The sequence below is a fragment of the Drosophila tropicalis genome, unplaced genomic scaffold, assembly GCF_018151085.1.
Source record: "Drosophila tropicalis isolate 14030-0801.00 unplaced genomic scaffold, ASM1815108v1 contig_1002, whole genome shotgun sequence".
Classification (NCBI taxonomy): Eukaryota; Metazoa; Arthropoda; class Insecta; order Diptera; family Drosophilidae; genus Drosophila; species Drosophila tropicalis.
Genome location: NW_027172360.1, coordinates 956,828 through 980,779, shown reverse-complemented (window position 1 = coordinate 980,779; position 23,952 = coordinate 956,828). Strand labels below are relative to the sequence as shown.

Sequence of the window (23,952 nt, the reverse complement as noted above, 5' to 3'; positions counted from 1 at the left end):
CTTTGCCATCTGATGCAATGTTAACTTCGGTAAATTCTATTAGCTCTTCGATATTTACAAATGCTAGACTTTCTTCCACAATTGACTGACTTATCGTGATTTCTGCAGGAGATAAAATTAAGGAATTTACTATATTGGCCTTAGCGCAATCTATTCCATAGATAATGTTGGTTAATTCTTCTCTTAGTAAGATTAATTAATATTTTGTTATTTATATTTCTTTAGTTTTTTCGTTTGTTTCGGGTTTTTAAGTAACCAATTGTTGGTTATTTTAATTAGGTCGTTTATCTTATTTTTTGCCAAGTTATTAATTATTTCTTGCTTATTATTGTTTTTTAATTGTTCATTTATTTTGTCAACCACGATTCTGTGATCTTCATGGTCCGGGGTACCCGGGTGCCGTTTCCTCGCTGTTCCAAGTATGTCTAGAGAACGTATGCATCTGAATCTCATTGGCTTTATTTGTTTGATTTCATTTTCGATACGAGTTATTTCATATACTAAGTACGCTGGTGGTACGGACTTGTTCTTGTTGCGTTCTCAACGACCTCCTTCAATATCGGTAATGCCTGTTAATTTTTTTCTACCTCTTCAACGTGAATGATGTTGAAGGTCCCATTCTGTCTCTCTGCCATTCCGTTTTCCAACATTATTACCGTAGATTTTGAGTAATCTAAAAAAGTCGTGTGTCCCTAGCAGACCGGTAACAAGGTTAACCTCTCAAAAGAGGAAGGTTATCTCTATATTTAAAGGGATTTATGTAGACTATCCTGCCTGATCTGGTTTTGACTTGAGTGTTTAAATCTTCGGCTAACGTTTCTTTCTTTTATCTTGTCTTAATTTAAAACCCAATCGCTTAATAATCCCAACGTATACTACATCGCCTGGATCAAATGATCCGTTAAATGTACTAAGTTTCTTGCAAAGAATGCTTCTATTGGTTTCTTGTTAGTGCAACTGTAAATTGTTGAATGAAATCTTTTGATTTGTTTTTGTCATTCTGAAAGCTATCAATAACTCGCGTAGTGGTTCTGCTGCCTTTGAATTTACAAGTTTTACCTGCGCATATTTAGTAAACTTGTCTATTGCTGTTCAAATGATTTTATTTTGTGTTGAATATATGTAAGTCTATATGGATTATTTCATCTGGATAAGTTGGAATAGGTGTTGGTTGTATTTCTTAGTTTGGTGTGTGTCTTTGATTATTCGAATGCTTACATGTTTGGCAAGCATTTACAACAGCTTTAATTTTCTTCTTCATACCGGATAAAATCTTTTTTTTATTCTCTATAGCATTTCTATGGGCTTTAACGTGATCTTTGGCTATGATATCTTACTACTGGCTTTGATCATGTACATCTGTAGTTTGAATTCGCGAGAATCTTGGCTTATAGCTCCTAAAATGTTCCGGAAATATCAGTTGGATTTTTCTTATGATACTTTCAGAGGTGAAAAACCATGCACTATTTAGGATTCATCGGAATAGTTATTATACCCTTGCAAAAAGGGTATATTAATTTTGGTCAGAAGTGTGCAACGCATAGAACGAAGCATCTAATACCATACAAAGTATGTATATATATATTCTTAATTAGCACGACGAGACGAGTTCAAATAGCCATGTCCGTCTGTCTGTCAAAAAAAAAAAAAACTTTCACTCGTTGCAGAGGACGGACGTGTTTTTTTTTGCGCTTATCAATTTTTATTTTTTTCTCGCGATTAAATACTTTTACAAATTTCTTAAATTCATTATCGGTTTAATTAATAATAATTTCAACATCCGAATTTTATTTTCATTTCGCGAATTCTTGCTGTCGCTTTTGTTTAAATTTAAATAATATCAAAACTTACAACAATACTTGCATTAGCGGTGTTGTTGTTTTGCTTATCTCTTTTGCGTTTGTGTCTTTACCGTTTTAACTAACTCTCGCGCTCTTGCGTACAAATTGCTGTTGCATGTGTTCAATTTGACGCGCTCTCCCGCTCTTTCCTATTCTTGATTGATTTGCGCTCTCGTCTTTTGCCTACCCGCGACTCTGTGATACGTGTTTTTGTTTTTGTGCTTTCATCTCTTTTTATTCTTTAGTTGTGAAGGCTTACTCTGCACATTAACCCTTGTGTCAGAACTGGTCAGTATATTCTTATACACAGAATTTTTACCCTTAGAATTTTTATTTTTTATTTTTTGTATTTCCTTTTTTAATTAAATTAAACTTTTTGATAAAATGGTTGTCTGCTCAAAAAATAATTGCATAGTTGCCACTAATGCGGTTGACTCCCATGATTATATTCTTTGTTGGTTGTGTGACAATGCGGTTCACGTTAAGTGTGCAGGTTACACAGGCAGAATCAAGGAGTCTATTGCTAAAGGTGGTGGCTTAAAATATGGATGTGATGCTTGTCGGGAGGTCGAGAATGAGATGCGCTCTTTCATGAGGCGGACTAGAGATAGTTTTGACACTTTAAGGGCAGGTTTTAAAAAACTCCAAGCGGAGTTTGCTGCGGTGGAGACTCAGTTCAGAAGTTTATCGCTTATGAATGAGTCTCCGAAACGTAAAAGGACCAGTCCTTGGGGTGTTTCTGTATCTGTAGATCCGCCAGCGTCTCTTATCGTCCCCGACCGGTCTCATGCACCGTCCACTCCTAATGTACAGATATTGATTTCGTTTAAGAGCCCTGTTGTGAATGCTATTAGTAAGGAATTACCGGTATCACCTGGGAATGATCTCTTAAAAACGAAGCCTATTGTAGTGTCCGATGTGTCCGGGCAATTACCCATTCCAATGGAAATTGCCGATAGTTCTAAAAGTATCGAGGGCCCCGTAAACAAGTTAACTGCTGCAGTGGGTGACTTGTCCAACGTTACTGCTGCGGCGCTTCGGGACCGCGGCCTCTCGTTGGCATACCACCAAAGAAACATATATTTGTTTCTAGGCTAGACCCTGTTGTCACATCTGATGATGTAATAGCCTATATTCGGAAGAAAGTTAACGTCTCGAATAGAAGAAGTTTAAATTTTCTTGTTCTCGGGACATTTCGTCCTTTAAAATTAGTGTTTCTGCCAATATCTTCGACACTATATGTCGAGAAGACTTTTGGCCGAAATATATAATAGTTAAGGAATATACTGTAAAAAGAAAAATCGGCAACCGATTCGCTTGCCAACAACAACAACTAATACTATTCCTGTCACATCAGCATCTGCTGGTGTGTCAAAAAACTAGCTTCATCCCTTAGCCTGGGTTACCAGAACGTTAGAGGACTGAAATCTAAACTTTCTAATCTCTTTGTAGATAGTCTTTCTTTTGAGCATAACATTCTAGCTTTTAAAGAGACGTGGCTAAAACCTGATATTGCTGATGCATCGGTTTTTTCCTCAAACTTTTCTATATTCAGACGTGACCGGATTTCTCGCATAGGTGGTGGCGTTCTCATAGCTGTTGATGCTGCTTTATCATCTGAAATGATTCAATTTTTCTAGTACCCAGGAGATTGAGTTTGTCGGTGTTAAAGTAAATTTTAAATCTTTTAATGCTTTCATTACTTGTTCCTATATTCCACCATTGTCAGACATGGTGGTATATTTAAATCATTTAGAGGCAATTCAGTTTGTCTCCTCCTTAGTTTCCAGTCAAGACTTGCTCATAGTTGTAGGTGATTTTAATTTACCCGCTTTAGCATGGTCACTAACAGATGAATCTACCACGTTGCTGCCCTCTTTGTCACATGACTTCATTGATGGCCTTCTAGGCTTATCTTTATCCCAAGTCAATCCTGTCTTAAATTCTAATGGAAAATCGTTAGATCTTATTTTTGTATTGGATTCTTCTTATTGTGAGATTTCTAGGATCGAACCATTTGTTCTTGAAAAATTGATTTGCCCTTGCTTTCACCATTACTTGGTTCAAATGAGTTACCTCTAACTAGGTGCTTTCGTAAGACTGACTTTGCCAGCCTTAATGAAAACATTGCTACTACCGATTGGTCTTATCTGTACAATTGTAGAGATATGAACTCAGCTGTTCGTTTTTTCTATGATACTCTGAATTCACTCTTTGATATGTGTGTGCCTCTTGGTAGGCTGAAGCGGCTTAACAAACCTCGCTGGTTCTCTCGTGAGTTATCCAATTTGAAAAATGTGAAGACACGGTATTATAAGAAGTTTCAAAAAACACGTCGTTCATCAGATTATGCTCTGTATACAGTCGCTCGTTCAAAGTTCATGATGCTTAATACACAATGCTATAAGAATTATCTTCAGCGGTGTAAGCTTCAGTTTTCTTCTGACCCTAAACAATTTTATAACTTTGTTAATTCTAAACGTAAGACCTCTGTGCACCCATTTTTTTGTCTTTTCAAAATAAAAAAGCGAGCACTGATCAGGCAATTGCCGTTATGTTTGCGAATTTTTTCAAAACAACCTATTCCTCAACGGAATATCGAGCAAGTCCGTATCCTTATCATTTAGAAAAAGCTAATTGCATTTTCAATCCAGTGATTGATGGAAGTTCTCTTCTTAGCGAACTTAAACTAGTTAAACCTAATTATTCTCCGGGGCCAGATGGTCTTCCCGGATGTGTACTCAGGTTCTGTGCAAACGCATTATGTAAACCCATTTTAAAATTGTTTCTATTGTCTGTCGAATCTTCCTCTTTTCCACATATTTGGAAGGAGTCGTATATCATTCCTCTGCATAAAAATGGCAAAAAGTCAGAAGCCTCTAACTATAGGGGTTTCTCAAAATTGTCCGCTATTCCGAAAGCTTTTGAGAAAATTATAACTTCTCAAATGCAACATTTTTGCAGCTCTATTATTTCGCCATCCCAACATGGGTTTGTGAAACGTAGATCTACAACCACTAACCTTTTAGAATTTACATCAATAATTATCAAGGGGTTCAAAAATGGTAAGCAAACTGATGTAATATATACTGACTTTAGCAAAGCCTTTGATTCCGTTAATCATACTCTATTACTTCCTAAGCTGAGCGACATTGGGTTTCCACACCTTTTCCTTTCTTGGGTTCGAGAATATTTAACAAATAGAAAACAGAAGGTACTTTTTAAGTCTTCTTTTTCCGCTTCCATTCCTGTGACTTCTGGTGTACCTCAAGGTAGTCATCTTGGCCCTCTGCTCTTCACACTATTTATTAACGATCTTCCATCAGTCATTGTTCATTCGCGCGTGCTTATGTATGCTGACGATGTCAAACTTTGTCTTACTCATAAAGATACAGATTCATTTAGTCGGCTACAAGCTAATCTTAAAAACTTTCAATCCTGGTGCCAGTTTAATCTACTAAATCTTAACACTACCAAATGTAAGGTAATGACTTTTTTCCGTAACTCTCCTCAACTGGTCACTTATTTTCTAAACAATAGCCCTCTAGAACGTCTAAATAATATGAATGATTTGGGCGTACTTATGGACCATAAGTTAAATTTTAACACCCATGTTTCCACCACGGTCGCAAAGGCCATGAGTGTCCTGGGTTTCATTAAAAGATGGTCAAAAGAATTTGATGACCCCTATACAACTCAAGTTCTTTTTACTTCGCTTGTCCGTCCTATTTTAGAGTATGGATCTTGCATTTGGTCACCTCAATATGAGTCGCACCAGATTAGACTTGAATCCGTTCAAAAGCAGTTCTTGTTATTTGCTCTTCGTGGCTTAAGCTGGGATCGCAATGTCAATTTGCCTTCGTATTCTAGTAGACTTCTCTTGATTAAACTTCCATCCCTAACTAACCGTAGAATTATGCTTGGTGTCATTTTTATGCACAAGCTCCTAATTGGTGATATCGACTCGCCTGAGTTATTAGCTCAGGTGAATCTGTCGGTACCATGTAGACGGAGTAGTCCTTTGATACCTTTATCCCTTAGTCGTTGTTCTTCTAACTATGTTATGCATGAACCTTTTAGGGTCCTCTGCTCTGATTACAACCTTCTATTCCCTGTAATCGGCTCAGAGTTTTCTATTAATATGCTTAAAACATCTATCCTATCCCATTTAGCTAATAGATAGCTGTAGTATTATTTGTTTGTCTGTTTTTTCTATTGTGTATTTGTCCACGCGATTCGTGCCGTGCGTTATACGGCTGCACCCCTCGGTCGGTCGGGTGGGAGGTGGGCAGTTATCTGCTTGGGCTCGCGCGTCTGGATCAACGCAAACTCCTCCTACACCGTAAGAGCTACAGATCTGAAAATTTTGCACGTAGGCTTGTATATCTCGGATTCAGCCGGATCGGACGACTATGTCAAATAGCTCGCATACAAACGCCAAAATCACGAACAGTGACTTTTCTTAATTGCCAGCACTCTGTGTCTTAAAGAGGTGGCCAAATGAAATGTTTCTGTTTCTGGAAGTGTCGGCTTTTAGCATGTTACCACTTTTAGCTAAAGACAAATTATTATTACCGTCATTAGCGACTATTATTATTTTCCACTTAACATTGAAATGTATTCGCTTTCAGTATAAAAGCAGTAATATATATTCGTATTATTTAAAGGGCGTTGTAAATATTTCTGAAATTGTTTTAAGTTTCGTTGTATATGGGTATGTATTTTTTGATCCTCCGCTTAAATATCCAGACTTTCTTCGTTCATTTCTTTTGTTTTAAATATGGGGAAATATAAAGCAAACACAATACATATAATAAATGAATACTGACATACAAATAAAAATTTGCAAATTTATGTGTATTCATGCCACCGGGTAAAAAGCAGTGAGCGGCGAAGAGCAGTGAGCAGTGAGGAGGATTTTTTGATCCTCGGCGGATACAGTCACTCCAAAAAACGTGACTTGAATTCTGATGGGAATCGCTATTGGCATTCTAATTCGAGAATTGTCCATGACCACCCGCACTTTTTATATTAACTCCAGTTTTTCTTGAATTACTTGTACCAACTCATCATACCAGAAGAAATTGGCAACCGCCAAGTGTTGGTATTTATTTGGATTTTTCCGGATTTAACCGCCCTTTCACGAACAAATGGTCGTTCGGGATATCCTTCCGCTCCTCCAGTTTTCATCGGCGGAATTTTGGATAAGTACAACATTTATTATTATCAATATTTTTATCGTACCACATGACATACCAATTAAAGTGTGAGGTTTCCCGCTCTTCCATAGCGATTTGCACACTTTTATACACTTGTGCATATGTGCATATTGTATTGTTTCTTCCGACCCATTTTGTGTTTGTCCAGTGTTTTTATATTTGAAATAAACTTACTTTCAAATTTACTCCACCCACATACATACATATGTAAATTTTCTTCCCCACATGTACATTTATTTCCACAGCTAGCTGTTCGCTAAAACTGCACAAAAATTTAATAGTGGCATGTCAATTGTTCCCCAGCTTAAAATCTCGCTCAAATTAGAAAAAATAGTGCGAGCCTCAAGGCTTCGTCCGTTTGCTCAGCTGTGGAGATCCACGAAGCGCTTAAAGTGCCGGCCCGAGTGCGGACGTGTAACTTGAACGCTCGCAGCCCTCGGAAAGCTCGCTTCTCTCACAAAAGAACATAAAAAAAAAGAATTGAATACTCAAAATTCCACATAAATTATCATGTGGCGAAATGGCATATAAATAATAACATGTCCAATAATAAATTTGCATTCCAAAAAATCTTGGTCTAGCGCCGCTAACATAACTTTCTATGCTTTAAGTAAAATGGGCGATGCCACTACTATTTTTTTGCTCACAGCTGTATACATGTATTTATGTATATATGTATGTATGTATATAAAATAATTAAAACAAAAATTATTAATTTTATTTTCAGCTTTTCATGAGTTGCAATTAAGTTTATACTATTGTTTTATCGACATTTGGACTTGTTTGGTACCCTTGGCTACGATCATTAAAAACCTTCATGGAAGTTATCAGTCGCCTTTTTCCAGTGAATCGCGGAGTATTTTTTTTTTTTTTTAGTCTAGCGGACGTTGACGATACTATGCGCAGTACGTTCAAGAGGGGTGCAGCCGTATAACGCACGGCACGAATCGCGTGGACAAATACACAATAGAACAGACAAACAAATATTACTATAGCTATCTATTAACTAAATGGGATAGGATAGATGTTTTAAGCATATTAATAGAAAACTCTGGCCCGATTACAGGGAATAGAAGATTGTAATCAGAGCAGAGGACCCTAAAAGGTTCATGCAAGGCATAGTTAGAAAAACAACGACTAAGGGATAAAGGTATCAAAGGATGTCTACTCCGTCTACATGGTACCGACAGATTTACCTGAGCTAATAACTCGGGCGAGTCGATATCACCAATTAGGAGCTTGTGCACAAAAATGACACCAAGCATAATTCTACGGTTAGTTAGGGACGGAAGGTTAATCAAGAGAAGTCTACTAGAATACGAAGGCAAAAGGACATTGCGATCCCAGCTTAAGCCACGAAGATCAAATAGCAAGAACTGCTTTTGAACGGATTCAAGTTTAATCTGGTGCGACTCAAATTGAGGTGACCAAATGCAAGATCCATACTCTAAAATTGGACAGACAAGCGAAGTAAAAAGAACTTTAGTTGTATAGGGGTCATCAAATTCCATTAACCATCTTTTAATGAAACCCAGGACACTCATGGCCTTTGCGACCGTGGTGGAAATTATGGTGTTAAAATTTAACTTATGATCCATAACTACGCCCAAAATATTCATATTGTTTAGACGTTTTAAAGGGCTATTGTTTAGAAAATAAGTGACCAGTTGAAGAGACTTACGAAAAAAAGTCATTACCTTACATTTGGTAGTGTTAAGATTTAATAGATTAAACTGGCACCAGGATTGAAAGTTTTTAAGATCAGCTTGTAGCCGACTAAATGAATTTGTATCTTTATAAGTAAGACAAAGCTTGACATCGTCAGCATACATAAGCACACGCGAATGAACAATGACTGATGGAAGATCGTTAATGAATAGTGTGAAAAGCAGAGGGCCAAGATGACTATCTTGAGGTACACCAGAAGTCACAGAAACGGAATCGGAAAAAAAAGACTTAAAAAGTACCCACTGTTTTCTATTTGTTAAATATTCTCGAACCCAAGAAAGGAAAAGGTGTGGAAACCCAATGTCGCTCAGCTTAGGAAGTAATAGAGTATGATTAACGGAATCAAAGGCTTTGCTGAAGTCAGTGTATATGACATCAGTTTGTTTAGCATTTTTGAACCCCTTGATAATTATAGAGGTAAATTCTAAAAGGTTAGTGGTTGTAGACCTACGTTTCACAAACCCATGTTGGGATGGCGAAATAGTTATAATTTTCTCAAAAGCTTTCGGAATAGCGGACAATTTTGAGATACCCCTGTAGTTAGAGGCTTCGGACTTTTTGCCATTTTTATGCAGAGGAAAGATATACGACTCTTTCCAAATAGATGGAAAAGAGGAAGATTCGACAGACAATAAAAACAATTTTAAAATGGCTTTACATAATGCGTTTGCACAAAATCTGAGTACACATCTAGGTAGACCATCTGGCCCCGGAGAATAATTAGGTTTAACTAGTTTAAGTTCGCTAAGAAGAGAACTTTCATCAATCACTGGATTGAAAATGCAATTAGCTTTGTCTAAATGATAAGGATACAGACTTGCTCGATATTCCGTTAAGGACTAGGTTGTTTTGAAAAAACTCGCAAACATAACGGCAATTGCCTGATCAGTGCTCGCTTTTTTATTTTGAAAAGACAAAAAAGATGGGTGCACAGAGGTCTTACGTTAGAATTAACAAAATTATAAAATTGTTTAGGGTCAGAAGAAAACTGAAGCTTAAACCGCTGAAGATAATTCGTATAGCATTGTGTATTAAGCATCATGAATTTTGAACGAGCGACTGTATACAGAGCATTATCTGATGAACGCCGTGTTTTTTGAAACTTCTTATAATATCGTGTCTTCACATTTTTCAAATTGGATAACTCACGAGAGAACCAGGGAGGTTTGTTAAGCCGCTTCAGCCTACCAAGAGGCACACAAATATCAAAGAGTGAATTCGGAGTATCATAGAAAAAACGAACAGCTGAGTTCATATCTCTACAATTGTACAGATAAGACCAATCGGTAGTGGTAATGTTTTCATTAAGGCTGGCAAAGTCAGTCTTACGAAAGCACCAAGTTAGAGGTAACTCATTTGAACCAAGTAATGGTGAAAGGAAGGGCAATTCAATTTTTAAATTTAATTCAATCCTAGAAACATCACAATAAGAAGAATCCAATACAAAAATAAGATCTAACGATTTTACATTAGAATTTAAGACAGGATTGACTTGGGATAAAGATAAGCCTAGAAGGCCATCAATAAAGACATGTGACAAAGAGGGCAGCAACATGGTACATTCATCTGTTGGTGTGGTCACCAACCATGCTAAAGCGGGTAAATTAAAATCACCTACAATTATGAGCATGTCTTGACTGGAAACTAAAGAGGAGACAAACTGAATCGCCTCTAAATGATTTAAATATACCACCATGTCTGACAATGGTTGAATATAGGAACAAGTAATGAAAGCATTAAAAGATTTAAAATTTACTTTAACACTGACAAACTCAATCTCCTGGGTACTAGAAAATTTAATCATTTCAGATGATAAAGCAGCATCAACAGCTATCAGAACGCCACCACCTATGCGAGAAATCCGGTCACGTCTGAATATAGAAAAGTTTGTGGAAAAAACCGATGCATCAGCAATATCAGGTCTTAGCCACGTCTCTGTAAAAGCTAGAATGTTATGCTCAAAAGAAAGACTATCTACAAAGAGATTAGAAAGTTTAGATTTCAGTCCTCTAACGTTCTGGTAACCCAGGCTAAGGGATGAAGCTAGTTTTTTGACACACCAGCAGATGCTGATGTGACAGGAATAGTATTAGTTGTTGTTGTTGGCAAGCGAATCGGTTGCCGATTTTTCTTTTTTACAGTATATTCCTTAACTATTATATGTTTCGGCCAAAAGTCTTCTCGACATATAGTGTCGAAGATATTGGCAGAAACACTAATTTTAAAGGACGAAATGTCCCGAGAACAAGAAAATTTAAACTTCTTCTATTCGAGACGTTAACTTTCTTCCGAATATAGGCTATTACATCATCAGATGTGACAACAGGGTCTAGCCTAGAAACAAATATATGTTTTTTTGGTGGTATGCCAACGAGAGGCCGCGGTCCCGAAGCGTCAGCGGCAGCAGTAACGTTGGACAAATCACCCACTGCAGCCGTCAACTTGTTTACGATGCCCTCGATACTTTTAGAACTATCGGCAATATCCATTGGAATGGGTGATTGCCCGGAACCATCGGACACTTCAATAGGCATCGTTTTTAAGAGAGCAAAATAATAGTAGTGAAGGAACTTTCCATGCAGGAAACTTAAACTATTGCTAGAAGGTTGGATTTTTTAAATCTATTTCTTGTGTCAAGTGTTCCCGATAGAAGATTCATTAAAATATTTCAATTTGCCTACTTAAATGGGCCGTGATATCCAAATGTCTTTTGAGAAGAGCATTCACAACAAAAACCTTATAACTGACGGCAAAACTTACAGAGAAGTACGAAAAATGTTTAAAGGTTTTACAACTGCAGTTCAAAATGCATTAACAGATGAGAAAAAATAATAGTAAGAAAGGGCCGAAAGCTTAAAATCTCGCTCAAATTAGAAAAAGAATAGTGCGAGCCTCAAGGCTTCGTCAGTTTGCATCTGCTGTGGAGATCTAGGAAGAGCTTAAAGTGCCGGCCCGTGTACGGACAGTGCGGGAAGACTTAACCCTAGATAACTTGAACGCTCGCAGCCCTCGGAAAGTTCCGCTTCTCCCACAGAAGAACATAGAAAAACGAATTGAATACTCAAAATTGCACATAAATTAGCCTGTGGCGAAATGACACAACATACTGAGGTCAGATGACTCCAAAGTTGTGTTGTTTGTGAAATCTAGACTAAATGTTCGTCGACCGAAAAACACGGAGTAAAGTCCACCAAAACTATTAAACATGGCGAATGAAGTGTGTTGGTGTCGGGCTGTTTTTATACCCTTGTAGAGGGAATTATAAAATTGGTCAGCTGTTTGTAACGCACAGAAGGAGTTGTTTCCGACCCCTTAAAGTATATATTATTGATCAGAATGAGAAGCTGAGTCGATATAGCCATGTCCGTCTGTCCGCCCGCCCGTCAGTGAAAATCAACTTTTGCCATCTTAGGAGCTATCGGGATGAAACTGATATTTGAGCTAAAGCAGATAAATTATGAAAATTGTCAGGAACGGACCACCACACCATATAGTTATAGAAGAAACATAGATGTTGAAACTGGAGTATCTCTATGAAATTTTCTTATAAGATAGTTTTGAATATAAAACATCATGTGTCGAAATTTCAATCAGATCGGATACTACTTCGTCGTTGCTTGAAACCCATAGAGCAGCTGAGCACACGCATATGCGTGCCAATCGCAGAATGCATGGGGAAGAAGAAGAAAAAGAAATGTAAGTTGTACTTGGAATGTTTTGTCTGTGCAGTGATGAATTGAGTTACAGAAAAAGAGTTTCGAACATTTTAAAATATTATGGACAAGGAGGAAGAGAGTAGCTGCTACACAGCCAATCGCCGGTAGACTTCAGTAGACATGCCACTAATTATTAATGGGCTGATATTGAATTGGTCTTTGTTATTTTTTCCCTAAAATAATATTCTATACTTTGAAACTTTGTTGTGTTTAAATTATGTGCTACTATTATTTTGCTAGCCTCAACTTAGCACTGTTGACACAAAATCTTCATTATTTTCGAAAAATCAAAATGGAGTGGTTTTTTTTTACAATATAAATAATAACATGTCCAATAATAAATTTGCATACTAAAAAATCTTGGTCTAGCGCCGGTAACATAACTTTCTATGCTTTAAGTAAAATGGGCGATGCAACAACTATTTTTTTGCTCACAGCTGTATACATGTATATGTATACATGTATATGTATGTATGTATATAAAATAATTAAAACAAAAATGTTTAATTTTATTTTCAGCTTTTCATGGGTTGCAATTAAGTTTATACTAATTGCAACAATTGTTTTATCGACATTTGGACTTGTTTGGTACCCTTGGCTACGATCATTAAAAACCTTCATGGAAGTTATCAGTCGCCTTTTTCCAGTGAATCGTGGAGTATTTGAAGACAAAGTTGCCAGCTTTTGGTGTTCAGTGAACATTATTTTTAAATTAAAGTATGGTATATTTGAAGGAGTTCAATGACTTCCATCTTTTATAGAAAATATTTTTCAAATCATATGGCGTTAATTTGTTTGGGTACTACACTTTTTGCTTCGCTACCTACAAATTTGGCAGTTCTTCACCGAAGAAGCCAACTTGGCTTCTTACTATCTCTATTCAACACTGCTGCTAGTTTTTTTTTATTCTCATATCAAGCATGTATTTGTAGGCTGTTTTTTTATACCCTTGCAGAGGCTATTAGAAAATTGGTTCGATGCACACGCATACACTCAAACGCAACGCTACATCACCTGTATGGGTATGCGTGCCTATCGCAGTATGGTACATGCACACATGCAAGGGAATGTTGAAGAAGACGAACAAAAAATATAAATGATATTTGGAATGTTTTGTCTGTGCATTGATGAATTAAGTTACAGTAAAGTAGTTTTAACATATAAAAATATTATGGCCAAGAACTGCAAGTGTATATAAACTGCGGCACAACCGAAGTAAGCCTCTTTGATATTTTTATACCATGCACCCATAGGGTGAAATAGTGTATTAAAATCGCCAAAATGTATGTAACAGGCAGAAGGAAGCTTTTCCGACCCCATAAAGTATATTTATTTTTAATCAGCACTAACAGCTGAGACGATCTAGCCATGTCCGTCCGTTTGAACCAGTAGATCTCGGAGACTATAAAAGATAGAGCCACTAAATTTGGTATGTAGACTTGTGCAGTATGAACAGTTATCGAGGTTGTTTCAAATTTTTACCAAGCCACCATTCGCCCCCGCAAATTGAATAAAATCAATTTATAAAGACTATACTAGCTAGTGACACCGAATTTGATATGTATACTGGATTAGTATGCGCGAGGATTTTGTTTAGTTCAAAATTCAAAATTTCTTTAATTCAAAAAGGCAGGAGTTGGCCGTAGGCTACTGTCGGCGCTAAAATCCGCGTGTGTTTGTAAGAATGAGCGAGATTGCATATGCTACGATGAGTCATGTAAAATAATTTAATAAACATACATTTGGTCTTTCGAAATTTAAAATATTTGTTTCACCTGATGCATGGTATACCAAAGTTGGCGAAACGACTTACTTACTTCATTTTGTCTATTTTCATACTTTCTTCTCTTAAATTGTTCAGGTACACGAAAAAACAGTTTTGCTTATTACGTTGCCAGCACTCTGTTTATTAAAGTGGTGGCCAAATGAAATGTTTCTGTTTCTGGAGGTGTCGGCCTTTAGCATGTTACCACTTTTAGCTGAAATTCTTTTAAGTTTCGTTGTATATGGTTATGTATTTTTTGATCCTCCGCTTAAATATCCAGACTTTCTTCGTTCATTTCTTTTGTTTTAAATATGGGGAAATATAAAGCAAACACAATACATATAATAAATGAATACTGACATACAAATAAAAATTTGCAAATTTATGTGTTTTCACCCCACCAGGTAAAAAGCAGTGAGCCGCGAAGAGCAGTGAGCAGTGAGGAGGATTTTTTGATCCTCGGCGGATACAGTCACTCCAAAAAAGTGAATTTAATTCTGATGGGAATCGCTATTGGCCTTCTAATTCGAGAATTTTCCAGGACCACCCGCACTTTTTATATTAACTTCAGTTTTTCTTTAACCGAATTATTTGGTGTGTGAAGATATTTGCCTGTAAATAAACCATAGTGTTTAAAACGAAGTTTTCGCTCGTTTTTAATTACTTGTACCAACTCACCATACCAGAAGAAATTGGGAACCGCCAAGTGTTGGTATTGATTTGGATTTTTCCGGAAATAACCGCTTTTCCACGAACATCGGCCCTTCGAGCCGGATATCCTTCCGCTCCTTCAGCTTGCATCGGCGGAATTCTTGATAAGTACAACATTTATTATTATCAATATTTTTATCGTACCACATGACATACCAATAAAAGTGTGAGGTTTCCCGCTCTTTCATAACGACTTGCACACATTTATACACTTGTGCATATGGGCATATTGTATTGTTTCTTCCGACCCATTTTGTGTTTGTCCAGTGTTTTTATATTTGCAATAAACTTACTTTCAAATTTACTCCACCCACATACATACATATGTAAATTTTCTTCCCCACATGTACATTTATTTCCACAGCTAGCTGTTCGCTAAAACTGCACAAAAATTGAATAGTGGCATGTCAATTGTTCCCCAGCTTAAAATCTCGCTCAAATTAGAAAAAATAGTGCGAGCCTCAAGGCTTCGTCCGTTTGCTCAGCTGTGGAGATCCACGAAGCGCTTAAAGTGCCGGCCCGAGTGCGGACGTGTAACTTGAACGCTCGCAGCCCTCGGAAAGCTCGCTTCTCTCACAAAAGAACATAAAAAAAAGAATTGAATACTCAAAATTCCACATAAATTATCCTGTGGCGAAATGGCATATAAATAATAACATGTCCAATAATAAATTTGCATTCCAAAAAATCTTGGTCTAGCGCCGCTAACATAACTTTCTATGCTTTAAGTAAAATGGGCGATGCCACTACTATTTTTTTGCTCACAGCTGTATACATGTATTTATGTATATATGTATGTATGTATATAAAATAATTAAAACAAAAATTATTAATTTTATTTTCAGCTTTTCATGAGTTGCAATTAAGTTTATACTATTGTTTTATCGACATTTGGACTTGTTTGGTACCCTTGGCTACGATCATTAAAAACCTTCATGGAAGTTATCAGTCGCCTTTTTCCAGTGAATCGCGGAGTATTTTTTTTTTTTTTTAGTCTAGCGGACGTTGACGATACTATGCGCAGTACGTTCAAGAGGGGTGCAGCCCTATAACGCACGGCACGAATCGCGTGGACAAATACACAATAGAACAGACAAACAAATATTACTATAGCTATCTATTAACTAAATGGGATAGGATAGATGTTTTAAGCATATTAATAGAAAACTCTGGCCCGATTACAGGGAATAGAAGATTGTAATCAGAGCAGAGGACCCTAAAAGGTTCATGCAAGGCATAGTTAGAAAAACAACGACTAAGGGATAAAGGTATCAAAGGATGTCTACTCCGTCTACATGGTACCGACAGATTTACCTGAGCTAATAACTCGGGCGAGTCGATATCACCAATTAGGAGCTTGTGCACAAAAATGACACCAAGCATAATTCTACGGTTAGTTAGGGACGGAAGGTTAATCAAGAGAAGTCTACTAGAATACGAAGGCAAAAGGACATTGCGATCCCAGCTTAAGCCACGAAGATCAAATAGCAAGAACTGCTTTTGAACGGATTCAAGTTTAATCTGGTGCGACTCAAATTGAGGTGACCAAATGCAAGATCCATACTCTAAAATTGGACAGACAAGCGAAGTAAAAAGAACTTTAGTTGTATAGGGGTCATCAAATTCTATTAACCATCTTTTAATGAAACCCAGGACACTCATGGCCTTTGCGACCGTGGTGGAAATTATGGTGTTAAAATTTAACTTATGATCCATAACTACGCCCAAAATATTCATATTGTTTAGACGTTTTAAAGGGCTATTGTTTAGAAAATAAGTGACCAGTTGAAGAGACTTACGAAAAAAAGTCATTACCTTACATTTGGTAGTGTTAAGATTTAATAGATTAAACTGGCACCAGGATTGAAAGTTTTTAAGATCAGCTTGTAGCCGACTAAATGAATTTGTATCTTTATAAGTAAGACAAAGCTTGACATCGTCAGCATACATAAGCACACGCGAATGAACAATGACTGATGGAAGATCGTTAATGAATAGTGTGAAAAGCAGAGGGCCAAGATGACTATCTTGAGGTACACCAGAAGTCACAGAAACGGAATCGGAAAAAAAAGACTTAAAAAGTACCCACTGTTTTCTATTTGTTAAATATTCTCGAACCCAAGAAAGGAAAAGGTGTGGAAACCCAATGTCGCTCAGCTTAGGAAGTAATAGAGTATGATTAACGGAATCAAACATCAGTGACATCAGTTTGTTTAGCATTTTTGAACCCCTTGATAATTATAGAGGTAAATTCTAAAAGGTTAGTGGTTGTAGACCTACGTTTCACAAACCCATGTTGGGATGGCGAAATAGTTATAATTTTCTCAAAAGCTTTCGGAATAGCGGACAATTTTAAAATACCCCTGTAGTTAGAGAAGCTTCGGACTTTTTGCCATTTTTATGCAGAGGAAAGATATACGACTCTTTCCAAATAGATGGAAAAGAGGAAGATTCGACAGACAATAAAAACAATTTTAAAATGGCTTTACATAATGCGTTTGCACAAAATCTGAGTACACATCTAGGTAGACCATCTGGCCCCGGAGAATAATTAGGTTTAACTAGTTTAAGTTCGCTAAGAAGAGAACTTTCATCAATCACTGGATTGAAAATGCAATTAGCTTTGTCTAAATGATAAGGATACAGACTTGCTCGATATTCCGTTAAGGACTAGGTTGTTTTGAAAAAACTCGCAAACATAACGGCAATTGCCTGATCAGTGCTCGCTTTTTTATTTTGAAAAGACAAAAAAGATGGGTGCACAGAGGTCTTACGTTAGAATTAACAAAATTATAAAATTGTTTAGGGTCAGAAGAAAACTGAAGCTTAAACCGCTGAAGATAATTCGTATAGCATTGTGTATTAAGCATCATGAATTTTGAACGAGCGACTGTATACAGAGCATTATCTGATGAACGCCGTGTTTTTTGAAACTTCTTATAATATCGTGTCTTCACATTTTTCAAATTGGATAACTCACGAGAGAACCAGGGAGGTTTGTTAAGCCGCTTCAGCCTCAAGAGGCACACAAATATCAAAGAGTGAATTCGGAGTATCATAGAAAAAACGAACAGCTGAGTTCATATCTCTACAATTGTACAGATAAGACCAATCGGTAGTGGTAATGTTTTCATTAAGGCTGGCAAAGTCAGTCTTACGAAAGCACCAAGTTAGAGGTAACTCATTTAAACCAAGTAATGGTGAAAGCAAGGGCAGTTCAATTTTTAAATTTAATTCAATCCTAGAAACATCACAATAAGAAGAATCCAATACAAAAATAAGATCTAACGATTTTACATTAGAATTTAAGACAGGATTGACTTGGGATAAAGATAAGCCTAGAAGGCCATCAATAAAGACATGTGACAAAGAGGGCAGCAACATGGTACATTCATCTGTTGGTGTGGTCACCAACCATGCTAAAGCGGGTAAATTAAAATCACCTACAATTATGAGCATGTCTTGACTGGAAACTAAAGAGGAGACAAACTGAATCGCCTCTAAATGATTTAAATATACCACCATGTCTGACAATGGTTGAATATAGGAACAAGTAATGAAAGCATTAAAAGATTTAAAATTTACTTTAACACTGACAAACTCAATCTCCTGGGTACTAGAAAATTTAATCATTTCAGATGATAAAGCAGCATCAACAGCTATCAGAACGCCACCACCTATGCGAGAAATCCGGTCACGTCTGAATATAGAAAAGTTTGTGGAAAAAACCGATGCATCAGCAATATCAGGTCTTAGCCACGTCTCTGTAAAAGCTAGAATGTTATGCTCAAAAGAAAGACTATCTACAAAGAGATTAGAAAGTTTAGATTTCAGTCCTCTAACGTTCTGGTAACCCAGGCTAAGGGATGAAGCTAGTTTTTTGACACACCAGCAGATGCTGATGTGACAGGAATAGTATTAGTTGTTGTTGTTGGCAAGCGAATCGGTTGCCGATTTTTCTTTTTACAGTATATTCCTTAACTATTATATGTTTCGGCCAAAAGTCTTCTCGACATATAGTGTCGAAGATATTGGCAGAAACACTAATTTTAAAGGACGAAATGTCCCGAGAACAAGAAAATTTAAACTTCTTCTATTCGAGACGTTAACTTTCTTCCGAATATAGGCTATTACATCATCAGATGTGACAACAGGGTCTAGCCTAGAAACAAATATATGTTTTTTTGGTGGTATGCCAACGAGAGGCCGCGGTCCCGAAGCGTCAGCGGCAGCAGTAACGTTGGACAAATCACCCACTGCAGCCGTCAACTTGTTTACGATGCCCTCGATACTTTTAGAACTATCGGCAATATCCATTGGAATGGGTGATTGCCCGGAACCATCGGACACTTCAATAGGCATCGTTTTTAAGAGAGCAAAATAATAGTAGTGAAGGAACTTTCCATGCAGGAAACTTAAACTATTGCTAGAAGGTTGGATTTTTTAAATCTATTTCTTGTGTCAAGTGTTCCCGATAGAAGATTCATTAAAATATTTCAATTTGCCTACTTAAATGGGCCGTGATATCCAAATGTCTTTTGAGAAGAGCATTCACAACAAAAACCTTATAACTGACGGCAAAACTTACAGAGAAGTACGAAAAATGTTTAAAGGTTTTACAACTGCAGTTCAAAATGCATTAACAGATGAAAAAAAATAATAGTAAGAAAGGGCCGAAAGCTTAAAATCTCGCTCAAATTAGAAAAAAGAATAGTGCGAGCCTCAAGGCTTCGTCAGTTTGCATCTGCTGTGGAGATCTAGGAAGAGCTTAAAGTGCCGGCCCGTGTACGGACAGTGCGGGAAGACTTAACACTAGATAACTTGAATGCTCGCAGCCCTCGGAAAGTTCCGCTTCTCCCACAGAAGAACATAGAAAAACGAATTGAATACTCAAAATTGCACATAAATTAGCCTGTGGCGAAATGACACAACATACTGAGGTCAGATGACTCCAAAGTTGTGTTGTTTGTGAAATCTAGACTAAATGTTCGTCGACCGAAAAACACGGAGTAAAGTCCACCAAGACTATTAAACATGGCGAATGAAGTGTGTTGGTGTCGGGCTGTTTTTATACCCTTGTAGAGGGAATTATAAAATTGGTCAGCTGTTTGTAACGCACAGAAGGAGTTGTTTCCGACCCCTTAAAGTATATATTATTGATCAGAATGAGAAGCTGAGTCGATATAGCCATGTCCGTCTGTCCGCCCGCCCGTCAGTGAAAATCAACTTTTGCCATCTTAGGAGCTATCGGGATGAAACTGATATTTGAGCTAAAGCAGATAAATTATGAAAATTGTCAGGAACGGACCACCACACCATATAGTTATAGAAGAAACATAGATGTTGAAACTGGAGTATCTCTATGAAATTTTCTTATAAGATAGTTTTGAATATAAAACATCATGTGTCGAAATTTCAATCAGATCGGATACTACTTCGTCGTTGCTTGAAACCCATAGAGCAACTGAGCACACGCATATGCGTGCCAATCGCAGAATGCATGGGGAAGAAGAAGAAAAAGAAATGTAAATTGTACTTGGAATGTTTTGTCTGTGCAGTGATGAATTGAGTTACAGAAAAAGAGTTTGGAACATTTTAAAATATTATGGACAAGGAGGAAGAGAGTAGCTGCTACACAGCCAATCGCCGGTAGACTTCAGTAGACATGCCACTAATTATTAATGGGCTGATATTGAATTGGTCTTTGTTATTTTTTTCCCTAAAATAATATTCTATACTTTGAAACTTTGTTGTGTTTAAATTATGTGCTACTATTATTTTGCTAGCCTCAACTTAGCACTGTTGACACAAAATCTTCATTATTTTCGAAAAATCAAAATGGAGTGGTTTTTTTTTTTACAATATAAATAATAACATGTCCAATAATAAATTTGCATACTAAAAAATCTTGGTCTAGCGCCGGTAACATAACTTTCTATGCTTTAAGTAAAATGGGCGATGCAACAACTATTTTTTTGCTCACAGCTGTATACATGTATATGTATACATGTATATGTATGTATGTATATAAAATAATTAAAACAAAAATGTTTAATTTTATTTTCAGCTTTTCATGGGTTGCAATTAAGTTTATACTAATTGCAACAATTGTTTTATCGACATTTGGACTTGTTTGGTACCCTTGGCTACGATCATTAAAAACCTTCATGGAAGTTATCAGTCGCCTTTTTCCAGTGAATCGTGGAGTATTTGAAGACAAAGTTGCCAGCTTTTGGTGTTCAGTGAACATTATTTTTAAATTAAAGTATGGTATATTTGAAGGAGTTCAATGACTTCCATCTTTTATAGAAAATATTTTTCAAATCATCATATGGCGTTAATTTGTTTGGGTACTACACTTTTTGCTTCGCTACCTACAAATTTGGCAGTTCTTCACCAAAGAAGCCAACTTGGCTTCTTACTATCTCTATACAACACTGCTGCTAGTTTTTTTTTATTCTCATATCAAGCATGTATTTGTAGGCTGTTTTTTTATACCCTTGCAGAGGCTATTAGAAAATTGGTTCGATGCACACGCATACACTCAAACGCAACGCTACATCACCTGTATGGGTATGCGTGCCTATCGCAGTATGGTACATGCACACATGCAAGGGAATGTTGAAGAAGACGAACAAAAAATATAAATGATATTTGGAATGTTTTGTCTGTGCATTGATGAATTAAGTTACAGTAAAGTAGTTTTAACATATAAAAATATTATGGCCAAGAACTGCAAGTGTATATAAACTGCGGCACAACCGAAGTAAGCCTCTTTGATATTTTTGTACCATGCACCCATAGGGTGAAATAGTGTATTAAAATCGCCAAAATGTATGTAACAGGCAGAAGGAAGCTTTTCCGACCTCATAAAGTATATTTATTTTTAATCAGCACTAACAGCTGAGACGATCTAGCCATGTCCGTCCGTTTGAACCAGTAGATCTCGGAGACTATAAAAGATAGAGCCACTAAATTTGGTATGTAGACTTGTGCAGTATGAACAGTTATCGAGGTTGTTTCAAATTTTTACCAAGCCACCATTCGCCCCCGCAAATTGAATAAAATCAATTTATAAAGACTATACTAGCTAGTGACACCGAATTTGATATGTATACTGGATTAGTATGCGCGAGGATTTTGTTTAGTTCAAAATTCAAAATTTCTTTAATTCAAAAAGGCAGGAGTTGGCCGTAGGCTACTGGCGGCGCTAAAATCCGCGTGTGTTTGTAAGAATGAGCGAGATTGCATATGCTACGATGAGTCATGTAAAATAATTTAATAAACATACATTTGGTCTTTCGAAATTTAAAATATTTGTTTCACCTGATGCATGGTATACCAAAGTTGGCGAAACGACTTACTTACTTCATTTTGTCTATTTTCATACTTTCTTCTCTTAAATTGTTCAGGTACACGAAAAAACAGTTTTGCTTATTACGTTGCCAGCACTCTGTTTATTAAAGTGGTGGCCAAATGAAATGTTTCTGTTTCTGGAGGTGTCGGCCTGTAGCATGTTACCACTTTTAGCTGAAATTCTTTTAAGTTTCGTTGTATATGGTTATGTATTTTTTGATCCTCCGCTTAAATATCCAGACTTTCTTCGTTCATTTCTTTTGTTTTAAATATGGGGAAATATAAAGCAAACACAATACATATAATAAATGAATACTGACATACAAATAAAAATTTGCAAATTTATGTGTTTTCACCCCACCAGGTAAAAAGCAGTGAGCCGCGAAGAGCAGTGAGCAGTGAGGAGGATTTTTTGATCCTCGGCGGATACAGTCACTCCAAAAAAGTGAATTTAATTCTGATGGGAATCGCTATTGGCCTTCTAATTCGAGAATTTTCCAGGACCACCCGCACTTTTTATATTAACTTCAGTTTTTCTTTAACCGAATTATTTGGTGTGTGAAGATATTTGCCTGTAAATAAACCATAGTGTTTAAAACGAAGTTTTCGCTCGTTTTTAATTACTTGTACCAACTCACCATACCAGAAGAAATTGGGAACCGCCAAGTGTTGGTATTGATTTGGATTTTTCCGGAAATAACCGCTTTTCCACGAACATCGGCCCTTCGAGCCGGATATCCTTCCGCTCCTTCAGCTTGCATCGGCGGAATTCTTGATAAGTACAACATTTATTATTATCAATATTTTTATCGTACCACATGACATACCAATAAAAGTGTGAGGTTTCCCGCTCTTTCATAACGACTTGCACACATTTATACACTTGTGCATATGGGCATATTGTATTGTTTCTTCCGACCCATTTTGTGTTTGTCCAGTGTTTTTATATTTGCAATAAACTTACTTTCAAATTTACTCCACCCACATACATACATATGTAAATTTTCTTCCCCACATGTACATTTATTTCCACAGCTAGCTGTTCGCTAAAACTGCACAAAAATTGAATAGTGGCATGTCAATTGTTCCCCAGCTTAAAATCTCGCTCAAATTAGAAAAAATAGTGCGAGCCTCAAGGCTTCGTCCGTTTGCTCAGCTGTGGAGATCCACGAAGCGCTTAAAGTGCCGGCCCGAGTGCGGACGTGTAACTTGAACGCTCGCAGCCCTCGGAAAGCTCGCTTCTCTCACAAAAGAACATAAAAAAAAGAATTGAATACTCAAAATTCCACATAAATTATCCTGTGGCGAAATGGCATATAAATAATAACATGTCCAATAATAAATTTGCATTCCAAAAAATCTTGGTCTAGCGCCGCTAACATAACTTTCTATGCTTTAAGTAAAATGGGCGATGCCACTACTATTTTTTTGCTCACAGCTGTATACATGTATTTATGTATATATGTATGTATGTATATAAAATAATTAAAACAAAAATTATTAATTTTATTTTCAGCTTTTCATGAGTTGCAATTAAGTTTATACTATTGTTTTATCGACATTTGGACTTGTTTGGTACCCTTGGCTACGATCATTAAAAACCTTCATGGAAGTTA

The 23,952-nt window shown here is 36.8% G+C and overlaps 4 long non-coding RNA genes across 5 annotated transcripts; 2 read left to right on the top strand and 2 right to left on the bottom strand.

Annotated features, from left to right (window-relative positions):
* The first annotated feature begins 12,889 nt into the window (after positions 1-12,889).
* LOC137572929 (uncharacterized) lies at positions 12,890-14,911 on the top strand. Of its 2 annotated transcripts, none has more exons than XR_011031762.1 (2): positions 12,890-13,221; positions 14,674-14,911. It is a non-coding gene; the product is annotated as an uncharacterized lncRNA (long non-coding RNA). The 2 variants fall into 2 exon arrangements; XR_011031765.1 differs by having other exon boundaries at positions 12,890-13,226.
* Positions 14,694-15,894, bottom strand: LOC137572868 (uncharacterized). The gene is made up of 3 exons (XR_011031753.1): positions 15,137-15,894; positions 14,948-15,080; positions 14,694-14,881 (listed from the first exon to the last, which is right to left on the bottom strand). It is a non-coding gene; the product is annotated as an uncharacterized lncRNA (long non-coding RNA).
* A 5,009-nt stretch (positions 15,895-20,903) lies between these two features.
* LOC137573109 (uncharacterized) lies at positions 20,904-22,938 on the top strand. Its single transcript, XR_011031831.1, has 3 exons — positions 20,904-21,245; positions 21,290-21,449; positions 22,393-22,938. It is a non-coding gene; the product is annotated as an uncharacterized lncRNA (long non-coding RNA).
* Positions 22,721-23,920, bottom strand: LOC137573179 (uncharacterized). The gene is made up of 3 exons (XR_011031839.1): positions 23,164-23,920; positions 22,975-23,107; positions 22,721-22,908 (listed from the first exon to the last, which is right to left on the bottom strand). It is a non-coding gene; the product is annotated as an uncharacterized lncRNA (long non-coding RNA).
* Positions 23,921-23,952: the final 32 nt, after the last annotated feature.